Genomic DNA, 10,681 nt, shown 5'->3' on the forward strand with positions numbered 1-10,681 from the left:
AATTTGTTTTGTTTTTTTTTTAGCTATAATTCATAAAAATGCTGTGAATCATTGAAACTTTATTTTCATGTTCTGTGTTCAAAAAAATATGGTTTTTTGGTTTTGAATTAGTTTAACAATCATGACAAAAATTATTTCTAATTCCTCTGTACCTTCAGTGCACATTATTCTTCATTTGTGCTAGGTAGTTAAATTGTTATCATTACTGCATACTGTAATACTTTGCCCTTAATTACAGAATTCCACAGATAAATACTTTGATCATAATGCTTTATTATTTGTATTCAGTGCTTTGTAAGAGCAGTGCTCTGTAGCTCATTAAAGCAAGGCAATCATTCCCCTCACTTCTTGTACAAAATAGTGAGAACTTCACTGACAAAATGTGATAAAGCAAACAGAAGTAGAGTTTGGTGAGTAGTATAAACTTGCTGGGGTACTAAGGAACTGAACTCAAGTTGATGCTTTGCATGCAAGACCAACTTAATCATTCAGCTTTTGCTCATGTGATAGTTAGCAAAACTGACGTGAAATTCAAGTTTGCTGTAATATGTTCAGTCTTCAGGAAGTTGCTTCAGGATGCTGTACGTGTGTTCTTAGTGGGTTTTTTCCGTTGTTTTCTAGGAATCTTAAAGTAGAAATTGCTGCTGAAGCAAGTGTATCAGGCCATCTGATCTGGATGAATAACTGATTATCTTTTCATTTTATCTCATGATCCAACCTTCACTTTCAGTCTTCAGCATGTTATAGTATTTGTCATTCAGTATTTTAGTCCTTTTAGTTGAAAGTTTTATTTCCTTCTCAGCTATGCAAATTTTATTAGGAATGTAAGGCTAAGCATGCAAAAGTTAGAGCTGTCTTTTAATGTGATTATGCCATACAAAATGCTTGTCAAATTATGGATAAGATTGCATAGCCTCCAAATTATAATGTTTTATGTAATTGTCAGAGAATGTGTGGTATAAACAAAGATGAATTTTGAAAAGGTGGAAAGATTCTGTTGACAATAGATTTATTTATCTGTCAGCTGGTAATGAGCAGCACTGCTTAAATTTAAATTATTTGTGGAACAATTCTGGGAAGTTGTAATTTATAACTCCAAAGCAAGGTACAGACATGCCAATATGGTAGGAAAGGTTTGACCATAATTCCTGAATTTCAGCTGTGATGTTTATATGCTCATTTGTCTTATGTCATTGAACTTTGAAGAAACAGTAATAATGGTCATTATTTCTCTTGTGAATTTTTTATAGCTAGTAGGTCACATCATACTCTCATTTTCATAAGTTATGAACATCTGCAGTTGTCAAGAATTTCAACTTGTCATAGGTTGTTTATTTTTGTGAATATTAAAATTCAGCGTGTTCTGAGAGACCTTCTAAGAGGACTCAAAAGGGGCTTGTTGGTGTTCATTACATGAGTGTCTAAGTACAGTCGGCATCCTGTTTATCTTGCCTCTTTGAAGTTTCAGTTTGTCATATTCTTGCAATGACAAACTGCCTCACAAATTGGCCTTCTCCCCTTCAGATAACTTTTCTTAAAGGTGAATTGTCCATCTGTATATGTAGTAAAGATTGTATGAGTAGAACTGCATTTTTTAAATGCATCTTGGAGATTCATTTTACAGTGTCCTTCTCAGTGATGCTGTTCTCCCATTCCCAGCTGACAAATTTTTACTGAAATGTGCCACAGAATGAGGTATTTCTTTGCTGCTGTTGCCAAGCAGCCCATGAATCAGTGTTGTGGCATCTGGCAAATATAGCAGAAAGCTTGCTAAAATCCAGACTCACCTGTAGCAAACCACAAAGCAAATGATAAGACTCATTTTGAATGACCAGAAATTCCTTTCTAGACTTTGTCAAATTTGCCAATCTATTTTGGTTTTGTCACAGATCTATTAAGTGTGTTTACATTGATAAAGTTTGGTGCCAAGCCTCTCTTAAATTTTTTCTGAGCCGTCACCATATAACGTTTTCTTCAGTGAGTTCTTCCTTGGTTTCATTTATGGTATGCTCCTTGTCCTTAATATGACCTTCACTGTGCCATGTGTAGTCTAGTTGGAGGCTGAGGTAGTGGGGAAATTAATCTTTTTTTCCTTACTGAAATTAGACCCCACTGAGACAAAGACATAGTAAATTTGCCGTTTTTTTTTTTTGTATTGACACTTAAAAATACAGCACTTGATTCTCTATCCTTGGACATAACTGCCCAGTTATGTTCCAGGTGACACTCAAGTTGTATTCATTTTCTGCTCACTTTTGAGGACCTTTGTCTTTACAAAATGGTACCCCCTCTCTATCATTTCCCAAAACAACATCCATGGGAAGATCAATCAATGTTGCCTTTTTTTCTGGCAGTGCCACAGCTGAGGGATGTGTAGCTGAGCCAGTTGACAGCTGCTATTGCTTGTTGAGCACTGTCAATACAGTTGTGCTTCAGGTCTTTCTGTCAGTTCGCTCTTATCCTGACAGTGGTTTCTAATGTTATTCTGAGCTATTGGTGGTTGAGAGAAACACTGCAGCACTATTTCAAGAGCGCCACTCACACATTTTCCGTGGCCACTTGGGATGTAGTTTTGTAGTTAAACAAAACATGCTTTTGGAGGTATTTTGGCCACTCATCCTTGAAAGAGTAGGAAGTTGTACTAATGATTTTCATTGACCTATTGACACATGCATAAGATGCATCCTTATGTAACTCTTTGCTTACAATATGTAGAGAAGCCACGTGTCTATTCAGGGCTCTAGATTTAAGGCAGAGAGGGGACAAATTAAAGTGCTGCGATACTTAAGGCATCCTTTTTGTGGATATTTTTGCAAAAGCATGATTCAAACTTAAAGGTAAAATTTTAGGTTTTCACAAGGTTTTGAAGCAAGCCCTGGAACAGGGTCTGTAAAGGAGGGGTTATTTTTGAATAACTTATTCCTGCTTCAAAGTGTCAGGAATGAATCATTCTCAATTCACTGCTCATCTGCTGGTAATATAGTTTTGAGATAGCATATCCATTGAATTGTTGCTTAGCTTGTTATAATCTGCTTAATCTTGCTAGGTGTCTAAATATTAGACTTCCTTATAACGGACAGAGAGAGAAAGAGAAACACCCAGAAAGTGGTTTATCTAACACGATAAAGCGGATCTCAAACTGTACTGCCCAGCCAGTGCTGAGAGAGAGAAAAAGTTAGGGAATGCATAAATTGACACTGAATATATGTCTTAGCATCTCATGGGCAACATATATGTATTTGAGTATTTGAAGTAGCTGGTGTTTGTTTCAAAGTTTTAATGCTAAACATGAGAGAGTTTGGAATGTCTATCAGATATTCACAGCTGTAATGAATCATAGGATCATAGAATCACCAAGGTTGGAAAAGACCTCAAGATCATTCAGTCCAACCATTTGCCTACCACCAGTATTTTCCCACTAAGTAGAATCATGATACAGAATTCTGAAAGATGGTAAAACATTGTTAGACTCACTGCATAATTCAGGTTACAAGGAACCTCAGGAGGTCATCTTGCCCAGCTTTGTACTCAAAGGAGGGTCAGATTTGTTATTTCAAACTGTGATATTGATTCACGTTTGGAAAGACTTGCTTTCAGCAGGCAGGCAGAAAGCACATCGAAAACAACTGTTTTATTCTAACAGCAGTATGTTCTGGAGTATAAATAGTGACATGGGCTTCTCCTATAGTAAAACATGGCCACATTTTAATACCATAACTTTGTTTCAGTATCTCTAATAAATCCAAGTGCAGATGGTATTTATTTTTTTTTAACTACAAGAACAAAAGCTATAAGAAATTCTGAGCAATAGTAATGTATGTTATTGGGGAACACAATGATAGATTGGGAGATGATTAAATCAAGTATGCAATTTTCATCCCACTTAGAGCACGTAAACACTTTTCTCTCCTTTTAAATGTGAGCACTTCTGAATTTGTCACAAATAGATCTGCAAGGATCTGAGAGGCACTGCTTTTCTTATTGAATTTTTAATCATCTTATAATGTTATTTAGTTACTGAATTGTTAAATTGACAGAAATTCACAATGCATAAAATGCCAGAAGGCATTAATCTCAAATCATAGGCGTTTGTTCAGAAGAATTTGAAGAAAGAATATATGCTGCAATTTGTTTAATTTGTATTAATTTTACTGCACTTCAGTTGCTGTTTAGTAGGTGAGTTGTGCAAAACACATATTAGAGTAAACAAAAACCTGAATTAGAAGAGGTGGTTATCAAGAAGTTGATTTACGAACTGGAATGTAATAGCTCATGCTCTTTACTTTGTGTCAGTGACAAGAAAGATATTAGTTAAGATGGTAAATATGTACAAAGTCCAGACTCCCTGGTTTTTGATGTTGTATATATAATTTAGCTGAAAATTTAAACTGATAGAAGTTTAAATGCTGAATATTCTTCAATTACAGTATGAAAGCTTTGTGTCAAAGCAACTTTGACTTTTCAGGTACCTTCAGCCACTTGTGCATTGCCTTTTTCTCTGGTTTATCTCAACTGTGTTTCTGACAATCAGATCTGTTACAGAGGTTAGGAAAGATTTCTTTCATCCCTCATTTCTAATTAAATTCTCAAGTAAAGAGATCTAGGGAGAAAAACAGGGTTAATAACTAAATTCTCATTTTTAAGATCAAATTCAAGATCAAGTCGTCTTTGCATCTGAGTCACTATGGATTTTGAGGGATTTCTCTTAACCATGAATCATCTAAAAGTCTGGCAGTTAAGCTAGTCAGGTAGGCTTCTGGTGTAAACAAGAAATGGCCCTGCTGAGGTGTTCACCCTCATGACCTTTGTCACTTGAAGTATTGGATCTTAGGGTAGAACTAGTCCTGTGGTGAGAACCTGGGTGGGCAGAGACTTGGTGGTTATCTTTTGGGAGACTAAAGATTAGATAGCAGATAGAATCTTATGAAGTTCTTTTGTTACGTTGTCTTGCTGCCCTTCAATTAGCTTACTAGAATTGGCAAGAGCAATTAGTGAAAAAGCACTACAATTTTCTATTGCCACTCAAAGCATCAGAAATAACTGAATACAGTCTCAAGTCTACTGTAGCGGAGACCACTAACAGAGATGGAGTATTTATTGTAAAGCTGTAGTTAAATAAATATACAGTGTTTCTTCTCCATATAGTAAGATCAAGGTGTTTCACAATACTGCAACCCAGCTGCAGGCTAGCTTTTCCTCACTGTAGAATAAACTGTAAGAAAACACCTAGAAAATGCCTGCATTTATATTTTAAATGCCAAAGTCTCGAGAGAATCATCTGCAATATTGCAACATGACAGCTTATCTAGATGATAGTGGCAACTTGAATTAAGACATATTGTGGGTTCTGTAAGTCTCTATTTACATTCAGTATTACTTTAAAATTAAATTCTGAGTGCAGGTCTTAAAAATCTTATGGAGATGGCCCAAAAAAGTCCAGACTCATTGTGACTGCCAAAAGCAAAAGAAAAACCAACAGAAATCAAAGAAACAGACAACGGAGGTACCTTTTCAGCTCATTGATGTCCACTTCATAAGAAAATGCCCTGACCTGCAGATTACATTTTGAGATGATAAACAATTTGTTTCTGTTCTTCTGCACAAAGTATAAAACAAATATACAGGACATGCATCTCACTCAGAAGACTGACGTTTCAAACAACTCAATATTAATTTTCGTCTCTGTTTTGCAGTGCTTACACTCAGAAGTGCAACCCATTCTTTGAAAATTTACAGTTCTCATCTAAAAAGTGCATATAATTCAGTTTAATATTACATAAAACACACAGCAGTAGATATGCAAATGCCACAAACTGCTAAAGTAATTTTAAAAGTACTTTTAAATCCCTGAGGAATTGTCATAAATCTGGAAAGCAGTTTCAAAATCCCAACTTCTGTAATTGTCATACATTAACAGATAAGTGTACCAAACCAGGTGTTTATAGCTCTTTCAGTATCAGCTTTGAATCACAAAACATAATTTTTTTTGTGTAGTGTGCAAAATAGCTTTTTCTCCCGAAATATTTGTCAATTTAAGTTATTTTCAAATAATAGAAATTAAATGATATTTTTTTTACTAAAAGCACATTTCTTTGAAGAAACCAGTAATCCAGCATTTCCCATGATATGTCAGTGAAGGAGAGTAGCACATGGCAAGTGAATTTTCATTTCATAGAGGAAACAAATCATTCTTGTATGTGAAGACTGTAGGAATGGGTCTACTGCACTGTAGTTTTGAAGGAGAGAACCTTCATAAAGGTGACATTAGAAGAAAATTCAAATTTAGGGGCTTAAAAGATTTGCATGTCCCTGCGGAGGAGGACTAGGCTGACATTACACAGGCTAACACCAGACTCAAATACCTGTGCATATGCAACAACAATGTTCGTTATCATCCATTAGCTAAATATTTGCATCATAAAATGTCTTATTTTCCCAGGGTAAAAAATAGGGCAGTGATGAAAGAATCAGAGTTGTTTTTCAAAGAATGTTTGATGAGGAAGCAGTATGAGTGTCTGGGTTCTTACAGCTGGCATTATATCCAAATTTCAATGTAATTAAACTCAATTTTATTTTTTTTTTTTCCCATTCCTGACTATTAGGAATTTACACAGCATTGCCAGTTTTTAACAATTGCTCTGGTCTATGAGTAAGGTGACTGTATTTCTGTGATGGGCTGTATGTATTCTGTCCCAAAATATTGGAAGCCCTTGTGTAAGTTCAGTTAGACAGCTGTACAGGCAGCTCATACTAATTGTTTTCTTTAGATGGCATCTTATATGCCAGTGTTTTACATACACAGTAATTGTTCTTCATGGAGTACTTTGATGTAGGATTTGTCTCCTTGTGAAAACCCAGGCATACACCAGTCGTTTACATCATTCATGTTTCTTAGGGTTAAAGGCTCTTGTTTTAGGTGTTACCATTAAAACTTTGAGTATCCTTTAGATTACATAAAGCAGAAAAAATAACTTACAGTGACAGTCTTTTCAAATGAATTCTTGCATTTCATCAGAAATATCTCATACCTTTTGGTGTGTGTGTTGTCCTGGATAGCTGGAAGCACTATTAGCTTTCTGCTCATTTGGGGGAGTTCTTCTGTTGAATACTGGTTGTATAGGCCTCATATTGAATCAGCTGGTACCTTTGCAAGAAACTTAAAAATCCAAATTTGTTGTTTCATGCTGTTATCTGCTGGGGTGGAACAGCAGCAGCTTTGTAATGCACAGTGACAAAAGACTAAAAGGGTAACTAGTTCTAATAATCTGATGTAAGTGAGGAAATAATTCATTTGCTGAGAGGCCTTACTATCATAATTCTATAAGGTAAGACTGTGTTTCAGGTACTTAATATCTCAATGGCTTAATTAAACAAAAATAAAGAAATTTCATTTTCTTCCCATGGAAAGCCCTGATAACCTTTAGAATGAGCTTCAAAATCTCATTGATCTCTCCTTGGCATCTTTATGAAATATTTAAAATCTGGTATTACTTACATTGTCTCATTTTACTTATAATATGTTTTTTTTTTCCTTTTGCTTTCTCTTGTGGCTGCAGTATGCAAGAGATTGTGTAGATGTGGAAAAGATGCACTGACTACTTTCTAGAGTTCAGAAGTTTTTGTATATGTAACGTTTAATACTTAATAATAGATCAGACTAAAGAAATTGATCTAAGAAAGCATTTGTATGCATTACTGTTTAAGCCCATGCTTTTTGTGTAGAAATGTAATATGTGTAGTTGAAACATCAGACTTTGTTAAAGCTTTAGATTGACAGGTTTTTTTTGTTAAACAAACCAAGTTAATTGAATATTTTAGATATATTCCCTCCAATACTGCAGATTGAAGGCTTTGAACCAACTTAGCACAGAACTATCTCCAAAGAGATCATTTTGAGTATTTTCAGTAGAATGCCGAGCTCCGCTCTGTAGAGAGAAATTGAGATAAAATCTACTTCATTGCTGTTTTTTTTTTTATAAACCCTAGTGAATGTGTAAGGAAGTCATCACAAGTGAAATTGAAAATGTAGTCATTTTTAAAGGCAGCCTTATCTGCTAAGTAAGTGCTGGGTTAAATACATTAAGAAATTTGTTTGATTTGTTTGGATACCAAATAAAATAATTTGTGTAAGCAAATTCTGCTCTTGTTATATTTCATGTAATTAAGGAAAGTATTATAAAGTACTGTCATCATACTGGTTGAAAGAATTGTAAACCTACAAGGTAAGTCTGACTCCATCTTCTCTGCGCTATCCTGTTATTTCCAGACAATAAGAAGATACTTCCTTAGCATTAAATTCTTGCAAATGTAGTTCTTGTATGCCATATGTTCCAGCCCCTGGCTATCTTTGTGGTGTTCTTCCACCAGATTTGCTTCAGTGTTGTAGTGTTTCTCCTGATGAGAGCAGAACTGAATGTGTACGCATAATCTACATGGAGAAATCATAGTCGTGGCTATTCCACCTGATTCAGCCTGGCATGTGGTCAGTCTTTGCTGCCAGGGTGTATTGTGGACTCATGTTCAGCTTGTCCACTGGCAGCCCCAGGTTCTGGGTTTCTTTTGAAAATTTGCTTTTTAAATAGCTGTTCTCCAACCAGTACTGTTCCATGTGATTATTTCAGCCCAAGTACAGGGCTTTACATTTGGCTTTGTAGAACACTGAGATTCCTGTGTAGTAGTTCATCTGTGTAGCAGCCCTGACCTCCAGTGTTTACGCTATTCCAGTATATTGTCTGGTCTTCCAAATATGTTGTCCACAGTCATTCTGAGAATGCCTTCTATCAGTCACATTGTTAATGAGGGTGTTCAACAGTATTTCCCCCATTATGAACACCTGTGGGACACTACCAATAACCACTTGCCAATTGGATTTTGCATTCTGGTCACTCTTGAGGCCAGTAGTCAAGCCAGTTTTCCATCCACAATATCATCCACTTATCTGGTTCAAGTCTCACCACTTTGTAAAGATGCTATAGTGAGTAGGCTGATGTGTTAATTACAGCATATGAGGACCAGTGTCAGATTGTCTTATTCATATTGTGCAATCAAGGCTATAAAAAGATCATTGTCATTAAATGCACTTAGACACGGGAGTTGGCTTCCTTTACAAGACATGAAACTGCAGTAATAGTTCACAATGTTGAGGTTTTAGTGAAGGACAGTACTTACTAGTTTTAAAAGGGAAATGTGGTGGAATGTCTCTGTCTTTGGAATTGGTTATTTTAAAATCAATGGAAATAAATATAGTTTCCATAGTTCAATAGGGATGCTTGTTATTAAATTATTCTTAGTAATCACATTTAGACTCTGACTTGATCTCATATGTAATTAAGTTCTGCAGCAACAACATAGATTTTGAATTGTTGCAAATTGGTGCAAAAATTGGTGGCTATAAAGCAGTGTGATCACACTTATGTGCAAAGGCATTTTTCCTTCTCTCCATTTTAATGTTCTTCAACTTCAGCACTGTGTATCATCTGCAAAATTAACCCCATATTAAATTGACATAGAATATCTTTAACTTATTACTTATATTCTGTATGCATTCATTTATATACATGTTTGCATGTGTTTATATGTAGATTTACCTATACCAAAGATGAAGGGACAGTGTGGTGGGGGGTACGCATGCATATAGAAAGGTATTCTGTTCATTTAAAAAATGTATTATGGCACATAATTGCAACAGCAATAAAGTCTTGTAACTGTCAGCTTAATCTTCTCATAGAAACTAAAAGGAATTTTTCCATCATTCATGAGAAACAGGATTCATCGCACAGTAACAAAGCAGCATTATTAATGAGGAGTGAGTAGGCCTGAATGGTGCTATTTATCATAACAGTGTAAAGGTGTACTGTAAATCAGTGAGTTGAGAGCAGGGGAAGTGAAAGTACAACTTGTTATCACTATGTTAATAACATTTGTGTGGATTTTTTTTAAGTGCTTGGTGATGAATAAAGAAGTCAGTATCTATTTTCAGTCATGACATAGGCTCTAAGCAGTCATTTTAAAGGGATTCCTGGTCAGCTTTGAAAAAATGGGGTTGGATGCCATGTAAGTCATTTTATTCGTTTGAAAATGTTGTGCTTTCCTCACTTAGTGAGGAAACTTTTAGTTAGAGGAAAGCACATCTTCTGTGTAAAAGAAATAAGTTCATACTAAACTGTTATATGGAAGAATTCATTTTTAATAACAGAACTTGTTATCTTTCTAAAATTACAGGTTCTCAGTTGATTTGAGTTAGCATGTTTAGGAAATTACAGTTCTCTTATTTGGTTATTCTCCCTGATGCAGTCCATGGCAGAAGATACCCTGCTCCTAGCCTCCCTCCAGCCTCTTGTTAACACGTCATATATATGCTCAGGTTAGCTATGTGAAGGTTGTCGTTGGTGGTGCAGAGTCTGGCTGGAGACCTGTGACCAGTGGTGTCCCCCAGGGGTCTGTGCTGGATCCGGTCTTGTTCAACATCTTCATCAATTGATGAGGGGATAGTGGCCACCCTCAGCAAGTTTGCTGATGATACGAAGTTGGGAGGATTGGCTGACACGCCTGAAGGCTGTGCTGCCATTCAGCGAGACCTGGACAGGCTGGAGAGCTGGGCAGGTAAGAAACCGGATGAGGTTCAACAAAGCAAGTGTAGGGTCTTACACCTAGGGAGGAGAATTGCATGCACCAATACAGG

At 36.0% G+C, this 10,681-nt stretch overlaps 1 protein-coding gene across 1 annotated transcript in view; it reads left to right on the forward strand.

Annotated features, from left to right (window-relative positions):
- Window positions 1-10,681, forward strand: part of CTNND2 (catenin delta 2) — a 607,095-nt gene that overhangs the window by 535,600 nt on the left and 60,814 nt on the right. The window lies entirely within an intron of this gene.

This window comes from Meleagris gallopavo, chromosome 3 (genome assembly GCF_000146605.3).
Source record: "Meleagris gallopavo isolate NT-WF06-2002-E0010 breed Aviagen turkey brand Nicholas breeding stock chromosome 3, Turkey_5.1, whole genome shotgun sequence".
NCBI lineage: Eukaryota > Metazoa > Chordata > Aves > Galliformes > Phasianidae > Meleagris > Meleagris gallopavo.